Source organism: Carassius carassius, chromosome 10, assembly GCF_963082965.1.
Source record: "Carassius carassius chromosome 10, fCarCar2.1, whole genome shotgun sequence".
Taxonomy (NCBI): domain Eukaryota; kingdom Metazoa; phylum Chordata; class Actinopteri; order Cypriniformes; family Cyprinidae; genus Carassius; species Carassius carassius.
This window is the reverse complement of record NC_081764.1, coordinates 19,825,904-19,844,029: the sequence shown is the minus strand read 5'-3', so window position 1 is coordinate 19,844,029 and position 18,126 is coordinate 19,825,904. Positions and strand designations below refer to the sequence as shown.

At 38.6% G+C, this 18,126-nt stretch overlaps 1 protein-coding gene across 3 annotated transcripts in view; it reads right to left on the bottom strand.

Moving 5' to 3' along the window:
- The window catches only part of LOC132151943 (septin-9-like), a 109,732-nt gene that overhangs the window by 20,484 nt on the left and 71,122 nt on the right, over positions 1–18,126 (bottom strand). Inside the window, exon 1 of one of the 3 annotated variants that reach the window (XM_059560510.1) lies at positions 44–130. The exons of the other annotated variants lie outside the window; for them this stretch is intronic. The gene's annotated coding sequence lies outside the window, so the exon portion shown is untranslated. Of the gene's footprint in view, positions 1–43; positions 131–18,126 lie in introns of those variants that run through there. 3 annotated transcript variants of the gene reach the window in all.

The following is an 18,126-nucleotide window of genomic DNA, read 5'->3' as shown; positions in this document are numbered from 1 at the left end:
TAAAAATGCCTAAACATTAATCAAATGAAAACCACAAGCTTACCAAAAAGAGAGTATTCAGTTTGGAAAGTTGCTGGATTCGATGATTTAGTAGCTTGAAAAATGTGTATGACAGAGAGCAAGTGACACACAACGCAATGTGAAAGTGGGAGGGAACAAGGTAACTGCTTTTCCTTTTTTAAGAGACAAAATTTGGCTTCCTCTTTTCATAGAGCGTCTAGACACTTGTGCAAACTTCAAACAAAAAGATATACCCAAATTTTCCAGTGGTGTTTTCAAAAATAAATAAATAAATAAATAAGATGTAAATATGAAATTATGATATATAATACACCATATCAAGATATGCATACGGTAAATTTACTTAACAGCAAAAAAGCACAGGCATGTACAAACATAACTTATCAGTTAAGAAACATACTATTGCTTCATCAGTTGCCTGAGGTGGAAGCTATGAAATCCTGATCTATCACTTAACCAAAACAGTCTATGCTGTATGTTAAAGAGAATGGCTCAATAAAACACAAAACTAAGAGTGTAGTCAAATTAGGAACAATCTTTCTTTTATGTTTCAAATATTCTTTTTTTAAGGTATATTTTCATCTCTAAGAAGTCAATTCAAAACTATCAGTCAGTCAAATACAAAACTGTTTTGCATGTGCTCCTCTGTAACTGATGCGCATTATCACAGATTTAAGAAAACCGTTTCCTGTCAGTGAGTTACACACACTATTTGACATCCTTTTCTGAGAAAACAGAGTCTAAAAACCCTTCAGCCCCAAACATTAAATAGTTACACAGACAACTACCAGCAGCCATGTTTTAGCTAAAAATAACCTATATGCCATTTAAGTGTGAAGCAGAGAATTAGCAAACTAAACATGCTGTGTGCTCATGAGTTTCAGTTTTTGTGTCTTACTTGTTATTTAAATTAATAACACCATAATGTGACTGCTATGGGGTCTCTCATACTATATATATATATTGTGATCTAATTTTTCTCTTGTCATCTAATATTCATCTTTTAAAACCTCTCACTCTATTTTGCATTTTCATATCTAAAATAGATTGGGCCACCTACTCAGAAAAAAAGCATCTTTTAAATGTTCTCATTTTGTCTCATATAATCCTGATTTGCCCTTGGCAGATCTTTAAGAGCCCTTTCAGCATGTAAAAATACACTATACCATATAAGTCATTACGATTTAGAATATAAAATACAATTCAAACAAACATCTAGCAAAAAATGAATGCATTAAAACAATGAAAGAGGCTTCTGAAAATGGAACAGAATTTTGTAGATCAAAACTTTATGTTCCCAGCTAAATATGCAGAGAAACTGTATAAGCCTTTCTTAGTTAGTTGACATCAACTAAGTCAACAAAATTACACAATGCACCTTTAATAAAGGAATAATATAAGAATATATTGGAAAATGTATTTACCAAACTACAAAAAAAAAAAAAAGTCTTATGGGCCTGAATAAACACACGTTTATGGGATTTATACGTGGTACAGCCAAAGCGAGATATGCAAAATAAGCTTTGTTTCATATAGGCCACGGAATGTGGGAGAGACAAAATCAAACCCTGTTTATGTCACAAGCAACATAAGATCTCTATACATTAGCAGCCCACGCTATGGATTTTAATACACAGGACCAGTTTTAAATCATAAAGCCTCCCTACAGCAAACAATAAAAATCAATTCTGAAAATATGTGGCTTCAGTGACAGTTATCCTGTCTCTCATGCAAAGTTTGTGGCCTATATTTTTCACTAGCATGTTCAAACAAACAGGAAATAGGGGTTACCGCTGAAGTGTGTCCCTGCACACGCATGCAGGCAAAAACAGTGCACATTCACCTATTGTAAATGTCACATTTATGTTACTATAATTTCTTGTCTTATAGTTTATAGGCTACCATTGTCTTATATTTTAAATATTTATTTTAAAACATAACATTACATATTTCACTAATTTACATTTTAAATTACTACATTATATTTATTCAAATTAATTATACACTTTCTAATAATAATAAGTTAAGTCAAACAAAACCAATGCTGAATTATTTTTTATAAAGCTGTTCAAATATATCTTAGTCCATTCTGAATAGCATGCCTGATCTAGGGTTGAGCCTAGAGGTGTAGCAATGGGGCAGGCAAGGCAGGCAAATGCCTTGGCCCCCACATTTTAAGAAAGGCCCCTGTTTGTTAAATATAAGTTTTTGTTTTTAAAAGTAAAGACCAAGCGGCCAGTGGCAGACAGTGAGCCTATTGTCTGATAAATTATTGTCCTATTGCCTTCTCAAATCATTATTACTTGCCTAATATAAAATCTATAGATATAAAACAGTTCAACCATATAACAATGTTTAAATGTTAAACCTAGATAAATGTGCACTATATTCAAGTTTGCGTGGAGAGTTAAAGCTAAAGCGCACTTTAGCAATTGGCAATTGATTGCATTTTTTTCAGTGGATACGCTGTAATTTTTGCTCATAAAGGTAAGAGTAATACATCATTCATAACTGTGAAGGGTCTAATTTTATTTGTGTGCACTCACAATGCCAACAAAATGTTGTGCTTTTATAAAATAAAGAAAACAAAGATGATGAACTTTCTGCCGTCTCAGCTTGAACAGGAGCGCTTCACAAAAATGAACCAAAACTCGAGAAATATAAAAAATGAGAAATATCTATAGAAAGCTTTAAATGATTGCTTAACAAAATAAAACAAATTAAAAACAAAAACTCTTTAATTATAATCATAATCCATAAAGATGCACTTCTCTCCGAAGGCGCGTCTAATGAAGAGGTGGCATGTCAGAATTGGCAACTTCATACTTGCGACACCGACTCAGAAAACAATGTTCATTAGCAAGTGCCTAACCTTTTAGTGGCTCCATAGAATGCATTATTTGTTTCACGCTTCAGGCACAACCCTTACCCCGCCACACTCCCCATGTCATCGTCCATCAAAATGTTTCACTGTAGACATAGTCAATGTCAATTTGATAGACATCGTCCAACCCTAGCCTGAACAGTTGAGCATGCTTATAATTTTGTATTTTCGAGTATGGTCAAGGACTATGATGTGTATATCTAGAAGTATGACCGGGTTTGTCCTTTAGAACCAGAGAATACCCAACCATAGGCCAGCAATTCACATCTCTCATTTTTCCAATGAGTTCTCCAAGACATCAAGAACTCTCTCCCCCTGTATGCAAAATTTGACCAGGTTGATTTCCTGTTTTCACTTTAAGAACTCAAGAGGTTGTATGTCCCCCTTATGAACCTGATCCAACCCCATACAGAAACCATATATCCACAGAAAAGCAAGGCAAATTCTCAAACAAGGCCATCTAACAAGTAATTTCTTACAGGCAACATACAATTTAATTCTATCTTCATTCTGAGCTGAACAGTTGAGAATTTGCCCAGGTTTAGTGGTCTGTGGTATATAGGCCCCTGTAACTGGACTTTGGACTGGCAACAGACATTTAAACTCAGGAGTAGGCCAAATGAAAAACATTTGTTCAAATAACAACTAGTGTCAACAGCCAATGAAGCCTAGTTAACCTGACATTTGCCCTAAATGTGTAGCTAAATGTGTCTCGGTTACACTAGGCTAGGAGTGTAAATGCTGCTAAAGCTGTTCTTACAGAAAAGAGTGTAGATTTATAAGAATGACAAAATGAAGAAAGAATGAATTGATACATCCTAACTTGTGAATTAAAGGAAAACTAAAAAAAAAAAAAACTAAGACATATCAGGAAACTCATAACAGAGTGACCAAATTTATCATGGTTCAGTGATATATGTCTGCAAAATAACTATTCATAAGTGCAAAGACTGTCAGGCAGAGCTAATTCTGAATTATCTGTTATACTGAAGCAGAGGCTCCCATAGATGTACAGATGTCAATAATTAAAATAAAAAAACCTCACTTTGTAATACAGTCCAGAAATGAGTGCATGAAATCAAATAGTACTGTTACTACTGTATGTATAGACTGTTTTAGAATCTCAGATACACTACAGCAGAACTACAGAACTACAGCAGCAGCCTGTGTTTCAATCAGTCAAAAAGCTTAAGATGCCACTTCTATGGATCAGGAAGAATTTGAAGAAGGAAGCGGTCCTAATGTTTTATGTCTCTCTTTGACTGAAGCAGATATTCGAAGCCTTAAGTTACATCGAGCTTTTCTTGAAATTTGCACACAAAAAAAAAACTCCAGCTGGAAGATTCTCACATGCTTCATACGTTCACCAGATGCATCAAACACAAGGAGGAAACATTGTGTAAAAATTTGGTCATTATGTAAAAATGTATGTGCGTTTCTAATGAATTGGAGATTTCTGAGGATATTTGGATTGAAGCCCTGCAAGTCGTGTTCTGTACACTCAACTATCAGTCAAGGGTCCCCAATCCTGTTCCTGGAGATCTACCTACCTGCAGAGTTCGGTTCTATCCCTGCCCACCTGTCTGCAATTATCAAGAATATCTTCTCTTGCAATGCAGCGTGGAAAGAATCTTCTAAAGTGTCTAATCCAGCATCTGCAGGCATCTGCTGTGATGTCATCACATGCTACATCCATGGCAACAAGAAGGGTCATCTATGTATGTGGCAGGCGATCATATACTTTCCATCTCCATGCTGAGAAAAATGGAGAGAAAAAATTTGTCTTTTTGTTTTATTTGCTCCTGTGGCTCAGTGTGTAGAGCATTACATACATACAGTAAGTATGCACGAAGTACATTGTGCACTGTAAGTCGCTTTGGATAAAAGCATCTGTTAAATGCACAAATGTAAATTGCAAGAACAATAATCTTAATGCAAATGGATACAAGCATTACCAGCATTATTTTAAATGGTAGTTTTTATTTAAAACACTGGAGATGCAGGGCACTTTAGTAAGGCCGCTGACTCAGACTGATAAGGAAAGTGTACATTGCTCTCACGCTCTTTCTAAGAATTTTTTCCTGGGCACAAATCCATCAAAGAGGAGTTTCACTGGACTGTAGGTAAGTGTTGTAGAAATCGGTTTAAATGAGGCTAATCTGATAAATTTTGTTCACTTGATAACATCTTGCTGCAACCTTTGTAACCCAATAATTCAAATTTCCATCTTTATTTTCCACAAATACAAAAGCAACAGTTTTTCTTTTTCCTTTGGGTTTTAAATTGTTCTACTTGCCAGTCTTCTCTTAATCTGTCAGTGGTGCTGGTGCTGATCATTGATCATGACTTCTCATAGTCGTGGTGCACACACTCAACTCAACCTACTCAAGAGTTGACTGAACTAACACAATTTAGCTGGTCTGAGTTTTCCATCTCAGGGTAAGTCAACTCAGAGTTTGAGTTTCAACTCCGAGTTGGTTGAACCTCCTTACTGAAATGGGCCCCTGCTCTGTGTTCTCTGCTAATAACCCAACTGTGAATGATGCTAGTGGGATCACTATGTTGTCAGGGAGAAGCTGCTGCCGTAGCGGGGATGATTTTCAGTGTGCCGACAGAAGAACAACAACAACGTGCTACATGTTTCTTTTCCCTTATTTTTTTTTTTAATTGATTGAAATCTGATTCTCTTTACAGGCTATATACTGTAATGTAGCCTAATGTATTAAAAAAAATTATAAAATAAATAAAAAGCGCTGTGGAGGATGGACATCTGACTTTTTAAAAACTGTATTATTCATTTTAAAAAGTTGTCGGTAAACACTGGAACTGACATAAGTTCTCTATTATTTTGTCAATATTTGTCTAAAAATAATATTAATAATATTCATTTGTCAGTTAATCACAAAATAGGCAATTATTGGTTGATAAAGCCTGTCCAACCCGGTCTCATGGCAATCTGTACATATTTTACATGGTGGGTAATTCATATGAAATGTCTTGTACAAATTCTTATGATTTGTGAAAAATCAAACATATTTTACAAGGTGGCAAATTCATAGGAATTCATAAGAAAGACCACACCTAACCCCACCCCTAAACTTAGTGGTCACAGAAATGGTACAAACTCATACAAGTGAGGTTGTATTAATTAGCCACCTCATAACATACATACGAATTGGTCATGAGATAGCGTTGGTCTGTAGTGCCATTTCTAGAAATAGGCAAGCTAGGCGGTCACCTAGGGCACCAACAGATAAAGTGGCACCAATAAACACTCATACTGGAACTACGTTGCTACATTTTAGCATTGTTGTGATAAAGAGAGGCATGGTCACCTTAAAATATGACTGCCGCCCCCACTGGATCCCCTAACATCATTGGGCTAGAGTAATGTCAAACTGACGATACCTGTTGGATCAGAGTGCTGTCAATTGCTGCCTGACTGTTGCATGCAAAGTTTGCATTTGGAGCACTTATCAACGGCATTAGATCAATGGGCTCTGTCAGTGTTTTGGCAAGACAAGTTTTTTGTTCTGTTTTGTTTTTTCCATGCAATGAAGCCAAGTTCAAAGGCCAATATAAAATATTGGTACAGTAAATAAAGAGCACAAAACCTGTATTTTGTTTAAACAGTAATTGTGGCAGTTGACAATGTCACGGTTTGGCAAGGGAGGACCAAGATGCAGAATTGATAGGGAGAACAGTTTATTAACAAGAGAGAGAACACAAATACAGGTGCTGGTCATATAATTAAAATATCATCAAAAAGTTGATTTCACTAATTCCATTCAAAAAGTGAAACTTGTACATTATATTCATTCATTCATTACACACAGACTGATATATTTCAAATGTTTATTTCTTTTAATTTTGATGATTATAACTGACAACTACAACCCGAATTCCGGAAAAGTTGGGATGTTTTTTAAATTTTAATAAAATGAAAACTAAAGGAATTTCAAATCACATGAGCCAATATTTTATTCACAATAGAACATAGATAACGTAGCAAATGTTTAAACTGAGAAATTTTACACTTTTATCCACTTAATTAGCTCATTTAAAATTTAATGCCTGCTACAGGTCTCAAAAAAGTTGGCACGGGGGCAACAAATGGCTAAAAAAGCAAGCAGTTTTGAAAAGATTCAGCTGGGAGAACATCTAGTGATTAATTAAGTTAATTGATATCAGGTCTGTAACATGATTAGCTATAAAAGCTTTGTCTTAGAGAAGCAGAGTCTCTCAGAAGTAAAGATGGGCAGAGGCTCTCCAATCTGTGAAAGACTGCGTAAAAAAATTGTGGAAAACTTTAAAAACAATGTTCCTCAACGTCAAATTGCAAAGGCTTTGCAACTCTCATCATCTACAGTGCATAACATCATCAAAAGATTCAGAGAAACTGGAGAAATCTCTGTGCGTAAGGTACAAGGCCGGAGACCTTTATTGGATGCCCGTGGTCTTCGGGCTCTCAGACGACACTGCATCACTCATTGGCATGATTGTGTCAATGACATTACTAAATGGGCCCAGGAATACTTTCAGAAACCACTGTCGGTAAACACAATCCGCCGTGCCATCAGCAGATGCCAACTAAAGCTCTATCATGCAAAAAGGAAGCCATATGTGAACATGGTCCAGAAGCGCCGTCGTGTCCTGTGAACAAGGCTCATTTAAAATGGACTATTTCAAAGAGGAATAGTGTTTTATGGTCAGACAAGTCCAAATTTGACATTCTTGTTGGAAATCACGGACGCCGTGTCCTCCGGGCTAAAGAGGAGTGAGACCTTCCAGCATGTTATCAGCATTCAGTTCAAAAGCCAGCATCTCTGATGGTATGGGGGTGCATAAGTGCATACGGTATGGGCAGCTTGCATGTTTTGGAAGGCTCTGTGAATGCTGAAAGGTATATAAAGGTTTTATAGCAACATATGCTTCCCACCAAACAACGTCTATTTCAGGGAAGGCCTTGTTTATTTCAGCAGGACAATGCAAAACCACATACTGCAGCTATAACAACAGCATGGCTTCGTCGTAGAAGAGTCCGGGTGCTAACCTGGCCTGTCTGCAGTCCAGATCTTTCACCTATAGAGAACATTTGGCGCATCATTAAACGAAAAATACGTCAAAGACGACCACGAACTCTTCAGCAGCTGGAAATCTATATAAGGCAAGAATGGGACCAAATTCCAACAGCAAAACTCCAGCAACTCATAGCCTCAATGCCCAGACGTCTTCAAACTGTTTTGAAAAGAAAAGGAGATGCTACACCATGGTAAACATGCCCCGTCCCAACTATTTTGAGACCTGTAGCAGAAATCAAAATGAGCTCATTTTGTGCATAAAATTGTAAACTTTCTCAGTTTAAACATTTGCTATGTTATCTATGTTCTATTGTGAATAAAATATTGGCTCATGTGATTTGAAAGTCTTTTAGTTTTCATTTTATTAAAATTTAAAAAACGTCCCAACTTTTCCGGAATTCGGGTTGTAAGAAAAATCCCAAATTCTCAGAAAATTTGAATATTGTGAAAAGGTTCAGTATTGAAGACACCTGGTGCCACACTCTAACCAGCGAATTAACTCAAAACACCTGCAAAGGCCTTTAAATGGTCTCTCAGTCTAGTTCTGTAGGCTACACAATCATGGGGAAGGCTGCTGACTTGACAGTTTTCCAAAAGACGACCACTGACACCTCGCACAAGGAGGGAAAGACACAAAAGGTCATTTCAAAAGAGGCTGGCTCTTCACAGAGCTCTGTGTCCAAGCACATTAATAGAGAGGCGAAGGGAAGGAAAAGATGTGGTAGAAAAAAAAAGTGTACAAGCAATAGGGATAACCACACCCTGGAGAGGACTGTGGAACAAAACCCATTCAAAAACATGGGGGGGGGATTCACAAAGAGTGGACTGCAGCTGAAGTCAGTGCTTCGAGAACCACTACGCACAGACGTTTGCAAGGCATGGGTTTCAGCTGGAGCATTCCTTGTGTCAAGCCACTCTTGAACAACAGACAGCACCAGAAGCATCTGGCCTGGGCTAAAGACAAAAAAGACTGGACTGCTGCTGAGTGATCCAAAGTTATGTTCTCTGATGAAAGTAAATTTTGCATTTTCTTTGGAAATCAGGGTCCCAGAGTCGGGAGGAAGAGAGGAGAGGCACACAATCCCCATTGCTTAAGGTCCAGTGTAAATTTTCCACAGTCAGTGATGGTTTGGGGTGCCATGCCATCTGCTGGTATTGGTCCACTATGTTTTCTGAGGTCCAAGGTCAACGCAGCCATATACCAGGAAGTTTTAGAGCACTTCATGCTTCCTGCTGCTTACCAACTTTATGGGGATGCAGATGCCATTTTTCAACAGGACTTGGCACCTGCACACAGTGCCAAAGCTTCCAGTACCTGGATTAAGGACCATGGTATCCCTGTTCTTAATTGTCCTGCAAACTTGCCTGACCTTAACACCATAGAAAATTAATGGGGTATTGTGATATGCGATATGCCTGACCCAAGAATGCAGAAGAGCTGGGCTCTCATAACACCTGAGTAGTGCCACAGACTGATCGACTCCATGCCACGCCGTATTGCTGCAGTAATTCAGGCAAAAGGAGCCCCAGCTAAGTATTGAGTGCTGTACACGCTCATACTTTTCATGTTCATACTTTTCAGTTGGCCAAGATTTCTAAAAATCCTTTCTTTGTATTGGTCTTAAGTAATATTCAAATTTTCTGAGATACTGAATTTGGGATTTTTCTTAGTTGTCAGTTATAATCATCAAAATTAAAAGAAATAAACATTTGAAATATATCAGTCTGTGTATAATGAATGAATATAATGAACAATTTTCCCTTTTTGAATGGAATTAGTGAAATAAAGCAACTTTTTGATGATATTCTAATTATATGACCAGCACCTGTAGATGAGGCAGGAAGTCCACACAATAGGGCGGGGCACACAATAGGAGAACAGGCTGGTAGGAAGGAGGTAGCTCCAGACTCTGTGGCAAAAGGAGACCTGGTAGCAACTCAAGGAACCACAGGCCTGACCCTGTTGATGGGAACTCTTGAAATCACCAAAATGTCTGTCAGGTCAGAAGAAACAGCGACCAGGGAGGACTCAGGAAGCAGGGCAGAAACCAACACAACAGACACACAAAGACAATACAACAGGAGAGACAAGAAATAGATAAAAAGTAAACTTACAAACCAATGCAAACCAAAAAAAAGTAATAAAATACTAGAAAAAAAAATGGAACTAAATGAAAACAAAAAGGATAATGATTAAGACAGCAACCTTACTGAAAACTAGAAAGAAAAAAAAGGGAGAAAACAAAAACAAAAAGGTTCATAAACTAAAATTAAACTAAACCACAAAGACTAGAACTAGACTATAGACTACACATGGGAACAAACAAAAACTAGAAAAACAAGAGGGAACTAGACAAGATGCAATACACTGAATAAAGAGTTCTAACAAGTCTAAATATGCAAGCCAGTGACTGTACACAAGGCACACACAAAACGAACCAGCAAAGACCGGAAGGAAATTAGCACAATATAAAGGGAGCAAAGCACACAAGGATCAGGTCAAGTCAAGTCACCTTTATTTATATAGCGCTTTAAACAAAATACATTGCATCAAAGCAACTGAACAACATTCATTAGGAAAACAGTGTGTCAATAATGCAAAATGATAGTTAAAGGCAGTTCATCATTGAATTCAGTGATGTCATCTCTGTTCAGTTAAATAGTGTCTGTGCATTTATTTGCAATCAAGTCAACGATATCGCTGTAGATGAAGTGACCCCAACTAAGCAAGCCAGAGGCGACAGCGGCAAGGAACCGAAACTCCATCGGTGATAGAATGGACAAAAAAACCTTGGGAGAAACCAGGCTCAGTTGGGGGGTCAGTTCTCCTCTGACCAGACGAAACCAGTAGTTCAATTCCAGGCTGCAGCAAAGTCAGATTGTGCAGGTGAACACAATTGGACAAACAAGGACTAAACAAGGGGGCACGACAAGAGGAGCACACGCCCAACATAAACAAAGACACAACCATGTGCTCGTGCACAAAATGAACAGAGACACAATAAACAAAGATAGGACAGACAAGACTGTCAGGGCAGGATCCTGACAGCCCCTCCCCCCCCCCTCCAAAGGACGCCTAGGCGTCCATCCTGGGTGGAGTTAAATGGGGTAACAGGGGTGGTAGGGAGTCAAAATGGTACCGACTGGGGGGGTGGGGGGTGTAAAGGGACCCATGGAAGTCCAGACCCGTCTGGAAACACAAGGGTTGGGATGGGGAAGGCGGAAAATGTTCCAGGGGAATGGTTTAGGACGGACCAGGGTGGTGCCAGTTTAGGGAAACTTTGCAGACTGGGACAGATAGAGGGTGGGGGCATAGTTGGTGGCACCTCTACCAACACATTTCACAGGCGAAGGTCTCCTACTGGACTGGGAATTATGGGCAAACTCCAGGATATTTTTGGTAGGCAAGACATGACTAGTAAGGTATTCGGAGGTGGCTTCAATGAGAGGTTTAGGGCTCTCTGGAAGGAACCCCTTGGCCAGAACATGAACAGCGTTTGAAGGCACAGCATGAGAGATAAGGTTATTTTCTGTAGGCTTTACATGACTGACAAGACTTTCAGGGTTGGCCTCTAAGGATGTGACAAAACTGACAAAAACTGCTTTTGTAGCGGGAGCGGAGTCTGAAGTGGGCTTTGGGGCTATAACAGGGATGCCGCCGTTAGGGGCCGCTGGACCAAGTTCAAATATGGACTCTGGACAGCCCTTGGGACCTGTTGAAATGCCCTCCTGGGCTGCAGGAATAGGCTCAGGAACCGACTCTTGACTGCCCCTGGGGGCTGATGAACTGCCCTCTGGGGCTATGAAGATTGACCCAGAAACTGGCTCTTGACTGCCCTTGGGGGCTGCTAAACTGCTCTCCAGAGCTGGAACTGGCTCAAAGACAGTCTCTGGAACACCCTCTGGTGCTTTTGAACTGCCCTCTGGGGCCACAGGATCAGTGTCCTTGGGGGGTGCAGGAAAGGACTCATAAACAGATTCTTGGATAACTGATGCTGACGCTTGACTGGGTCTTCAGGAACAAACTCCTGGACTGGTACCGAAGCGGACTCTGAAACAGACTTTGGATTGAACTGGGATGAAGCAGACTCTAGACCTAAAGCCAACACTAGGCTCTGATCAGGGGCTCGAGCGGATTCTGGAGGCTCCTGAGCAGAAGCATATTCAGTGCCTGTGGGGGCTGACGGCTTGAGAATGGCCTCCATAGATATGACCCGGATAGTGGGCTGCTTAGGAGTGGTCTCCATGGTAGTGTCAGGAGTGGACTGCTCAGGCCTGACATGAGTGATGGTGACAGAGAGAGGGGGCTGATCAGGAGTGACATCTGTAACCATGAATGGAAATACATGCTGCTCAGAACCTGCCTCCATGGCCAGAACCGAAGCAGCAGGCAACTTGAGATCATCCAGGGTAGTGTTGTCACGGTACCAAAATTTCAGTATTCGGTACCGATACCAGTGAAAATCCACGGTTCTCGGTACCAATTTCGGTACCAAAGCAAAACACAAAAATATGCTAATTAAAAAAAAAACTTTTTAGCACTAAAAATAAAACCAATGCCATTCTTTATAATTATTTACAATTGTGTTTAAAGTTTTTCTACAAGTTATATAATTATGAAAAACAGTAAACAAGTTTCACCCAAATTTAATTTGTCTTTTAATTTATGAAATTTAAACATTTTATTTCTGGTAAATAAAGGGGATTTTCTATTAAAATTAAAACATGTAAGAAATATTGTGATTTATTTCTTTAAAAAATAAAGTTTTTCAATTGAAATTTTTTCAACAGTAGTAGCAGTATCACATACATTTTACTAAATAATAGTAATATTTCTAGCACAATGCCTTTATGTAAAAATTAACTTTTAGGTCTAATGAATGCATATTTGTAATTTTAACTGAATTTAAAACTGGTGGTGATGCTTAAGATATTTTTGGTCATTGATGGTTTCTGTAAAAAAAATAGTAATAGATCATATTAATTATTATTAAAAGATAATACTACTACTAATTCTACTATCATACTAATGTATATCCAATGCACTATGAATTGCTGAGCTGCTGGGTTCATGAATATTAATCACGTTGTCTGCGTTCGGTCAAACTGATTTGCTGAAATCAAAAACAGGGACGGTACAAAATCAGCGTCAGCCAATGAAATTGCCATTTGCGCATTAGCTCCGCCCACTACCGGAGAAACCGGTATGTCTTCTGCTTGTTCAAAAATGAATATGAATAATTCTAAATGAACTCCATTACAGGAAAAGACAATAAAGAATAGTTTACATATAGCGTGTCGATTCAGCGTGGTAAGACTCTCGCTCTCTCTCTCTTTTGCATGTGTGAGAAACTGAAAAGATCGCTTGATGGAGAGAGAACTCTGAAGCTCAGATGCTGAAATTAATGCAAGCGTCATGCGCTTAATCGGTCTATGTAGTAAACAAACCCGCACGTCTCTGCCATTCATTAATTCACACAGAGACGCACAGAACACGGATTCATATTTCAAGCAACATTTGCGGCTTAACATTTACAGATACTGGTCCATATGGAGATTTGATTTGATTAATTTATGCTAACTTTGACAAATTCTATAACTTTCCATATTAAAATGTTAGTTTCATTTTCATGACTGGATTTTGAGATTCCGTCCTCATTTTCTGCTTCGTGGATTCTCGAGGTCGGACATCCGGGACTTTTAATCCCATAATGCACTGCGCGCGCATAGCAACCGCAGCGAAGGGTAAAACAAACAAGCGCTCGCCATTAAGCAACACGAAGCGGAAGACAAATGAGCGCTATGTCGAGAAAACTGCCGAGAATCATGTCTAAAAAATTAGCAATGATTCGGCAAATCAAAGAATAACAAAATAATACCACTGCAGAGATGGCCACTCAATTTTCTGTTGCTATGTTATGACATTGCTATGCATAATGGTCGGCAGCTCTACACTGATAAGCAACAATGAAATGCACTAGTTGTGTGGGGAGTAAGATACGTTTCTGCAGTTAGTCTATTTTTGCTTTTTTGAAAAAACCGTGTCCCTCACTGACACTGTACAAGCTGTGCCACTGACAGACTGAGCTCATTACAGCCATTATGTAACACAGTGCTTTTGAATAAACATTTTTTTTTTCTAAGTGAACAGTTAATGTAATCGATGCTTGATGGGTATTTAAACATGACTGCAAGTGTAGGACACATGGTATGTACACATGGTGTTCACACCAGGGGATTTGATGAGGTAATTGTATATGTCTGGATACTCGAGCCTGGGCCATGCCTTTGGGTTGTTCTCCCAGGACTCAGCTGGATGTCGATAGGGACAAGATTGTAACGTTAAACCTACAAGCGACAGCTTTCTGTGGTACCTGGTCAATGCAGGCGCAAGTAGACTTTCTTTATATTGATAAGACATTCTGTAATAGAAGAAAGAAGATCTGTATTTGTATAGCTGCTAGCGCCTTTCACATACATGTAACGTTAGCTAACGTTAGTCACAAAGCGCTTTACATGAGTGTTTTATTACATTCACTTCACTTCTCACCACCGACATACATTCGCATACACAGATATCATTCATCATTAATACAAAGTAGTCCGTTAGTATCCATAACTGACATAATCCACAACAAAACTTGTGAATAGATACCTTTTTGATTTTCCTCGTGCTTTGCCTTGATTGCCTTCGGTTTGTTTTACCCTTCAAACACGGCGGCGGCTTGTTGCTATGCAGGTCACATGATTTGTGATGTAACGCCGACCAAGAGAATATCATAGCGCTGAACCGGGTTTGAACGGGACCTCGGTACTACCGGTACTTAAAGAAACCTGGTACCGTCACATTTACATTTTTTTAGTACCGACTTGGTACCAAAGTACCGGGTCTTTTGACAACACTAATCCAGGGTAAGTATATGAGGGGCCGACTCGAACACCACTGGGCGCACCCTCGCCGCTGCCAGCACACCACCTCGTTTCCCCCGCTTCTTGCGACGTTTTCTTCGGCGAAGGACACAGGACAGCCGACACAGGTCAGATGGAAAAAGCAACAGGGGCGGATGATTCTTTCAAATTGGCTGCTCAAATCAACGTCGGATCGGTCTTTCATTCCATGTTTGATATCTAACAATGTTTTGCCATTACATACCATGCGAGACGAAGAAGGTTGGGCCGAGGAATATAAAACAAACACTAAAATCGCTAATAAAATAAACATTTGACCGGAGCACAGACGGCATGCAATGGCACCATAATTTTTGATGAGAGAAGTCATGCAAGATATGGTATGGTACACTCCGTATCACCATTGTTCAACTACTTGTATTGTTTTAATTTACACGGGTCATTGTGTCACTCTTTATCTGTCTCTGAGTAAAACTAAACCTGTCAAAAAATATAAAGGAGAATAATAAAATAATAATAATAATAATAACAATAATAAACACTCCTAATTCATTTGTAATAATATAAAGAATATTCTATATACATTGTATACATCATTTCAAACAGTCCTGAACATTGTTAGATTGAGATTTGTCCCATGTAATGTACCTAAAAAATAAAAGGCATTCGCCAAGTATGGTTACCCATACTCGAAATTGGTGCTCTGCATTTAACACATCCAAGTGCACACATACAGCAGTGAGAAGTGAACACACTGTAAACACACCCCTGGAGCAATGGTCAGCTATAGGTTGCTAAAGGGAACTTCAGCCATGGGTATTAAGGGTGGAAGAGAGAGCTGTTCATTCACTCCCTCCCACATACAACTCCTGCCAGCACCGAGACTCGAACTGTCGACCTTCTGGTAACTAGTCCGGGTCCTCCAAGCTGCCCCCTCATAATTACAGTGTCTAAGAAAGTTAATGTCCAACTAGCTACTATAAGTAATCAAAGCCATTTTTTTTTTACATTTGAACTATGACAAGTATTACAATTAGCATCATGTACATGATGTTAAAATAAATGGGTTCATGCTTAAAAAAAGAAAGAAAACAGCTCCATTGGAATAATTTCTTAAAGAAAAAAATTGATTTTCAGATGTTCTACAGATCAGGGCCCATATTTATCAAGCATCTTTGAATTACTCTCAAGAACGCTGTTAAAAATTGTCTTAAATGTGAAAACATTTTTGGCTCAAAGATGCATTTAAAAATTAGTTATCAAGCATCTACTGTATTTAATTTAAGCAAAGTGTAGGACTAAATCTTAAGTGTCAGTCTTATTTAGAGTAAATTCACAAGTTTGCTGTGTCAGAAATGGGAATTTGGATGACGAAATACACATAGACCAATCACTGAAAAGATTATTTATTATTTATTTAATTAATTATTTAACAATATTCTCAGATAAATTCACACTGAATGGTTAAATTCCTAAAAGGAGTTTACATTCAACACACATATGACAATAAAGAATTGTCAAGAAAATACATTATGGTAAGGAAACGAATAGTCAGCACAACCTTCAATTTAGGGTTCTGCCAGTAGACAAATGTATTGTGTACCGACAATAGCCAGAGATATCGCCTGTTGCTGATTTCTTTGATGACAGCAAGGCGATTATTATTATCCGTCAAAAATATAGGCGCCTATCTTTAGTGATGCTTTGTGGAGAGCCACTTCAGAAACTAGCCACAGATGTGTGCAGTGTAAATAAGGGGTAAGAGATTTATTCATATTACAGTGTGGGTAGCTTCACTGTAGGGCTGCAACTAACGATTATTTTGATAATCGATTAATCTGCCGATTATTTTTACGGTTAATCGATTAATTGGTTTATGTACTTATATTTTAGTTTTTCCATTTTTTTCCCCAAGTAAATTATTAATAAAGGGTCTTTATCATTCACCATAGATTTTTAAGAGATTTTAACCGTTTTGCACTGTCATATCCTCATCAAAAATATACCTGGAGTGGTTTTATTGTGTTAGTAATCCTTTGTCGAACTCTTCTGCAATCAGAACACTGACCCATACTCTAGCAAATTTCACAAGGAGATTTCAAATAATGTTTTCACCATGGCAGTCCTTAGAGCTCCTAAAGTAGTTTAACATCCCGAACAAAGCTTAAGGAATCTTTCAGAACATATTTTCACGAAGAATAAGGATAAAACAGAATAAGATTGCAGTGCATTGTATTTTATTATTTACTGGGAAACAGCTTTATAGCTTATGCTGTGAAATTGTAAACAATCCTTCGAATAAAGTGCCAATGGCATGAAACCTGAATGGAACTCACAATTGAAAGTAAAATCCATCAGAAGGTTGTCCAGAAAAAAAAAAAATTGGACACACACAAAAAAACCTGCTGTGTGAAAAAGAGCAGTGAATACTTAGAAAAAAAAGTTTATTTCAAATATCTTTAAACATTTACCTCTCTCATTCAGTCATAATTAGGCTGCACGAATGAATTATGAACTGGTAAATGACAAACTGATCACAGAACATGTTTGTAAAGCTTTAAATGTTAACTGTTAAAAAGCAATGTTATCAGCTTTTACGACTAAACATTTGCTGGAGACATACAACATTTGCTCCAGTACAATGTGACATACACTCTGTACTGGAGAATCTGCACGAATAAAAGTCTTAGGGGCCGTTCACATATCGCGCCTAAAAATGCATGGAAAACGCTAGGCGCACCGCTTTCTCCTCCTTTCCAAAGCGCTCGGGCAGAAGCGCCCCTGAGGCGTCTGCCTTTGCTAAGCAACCATGACGTGCTCTCTCCACGAAGACAAGGAAATTTCAGCAAAGGATAAATGGATTTGCAGCTCAAAAAATCGCTTGCAGTAGCTCTGCTACTAACTTTATTTCAAAATGCAAATCCATATACAGCTATGATCAGCTGTTCCTTCATCTTGACTGAGCTTTTAACATTGTTACGGGAAAGTATGAAGCTGATTATTTAGTTCTTTTCACATGACCCGCAGTGCGCTTGCGGCATTCTGAAAAGTTTAAATGTTTTTAACTCGATGCGGTGCGTACGCCCCCAATAGTATCGGAAAAACGGGCGCGTCGCGACCGCTATGAGCCTACATTGGAAATAACGAACATGAGCGCACAAAAGACGCGATATGTGAACGGCCCCTTAAACAGTTCAGTAGTGCAGAGTTTACAGGTTACTCTTCTTTTTT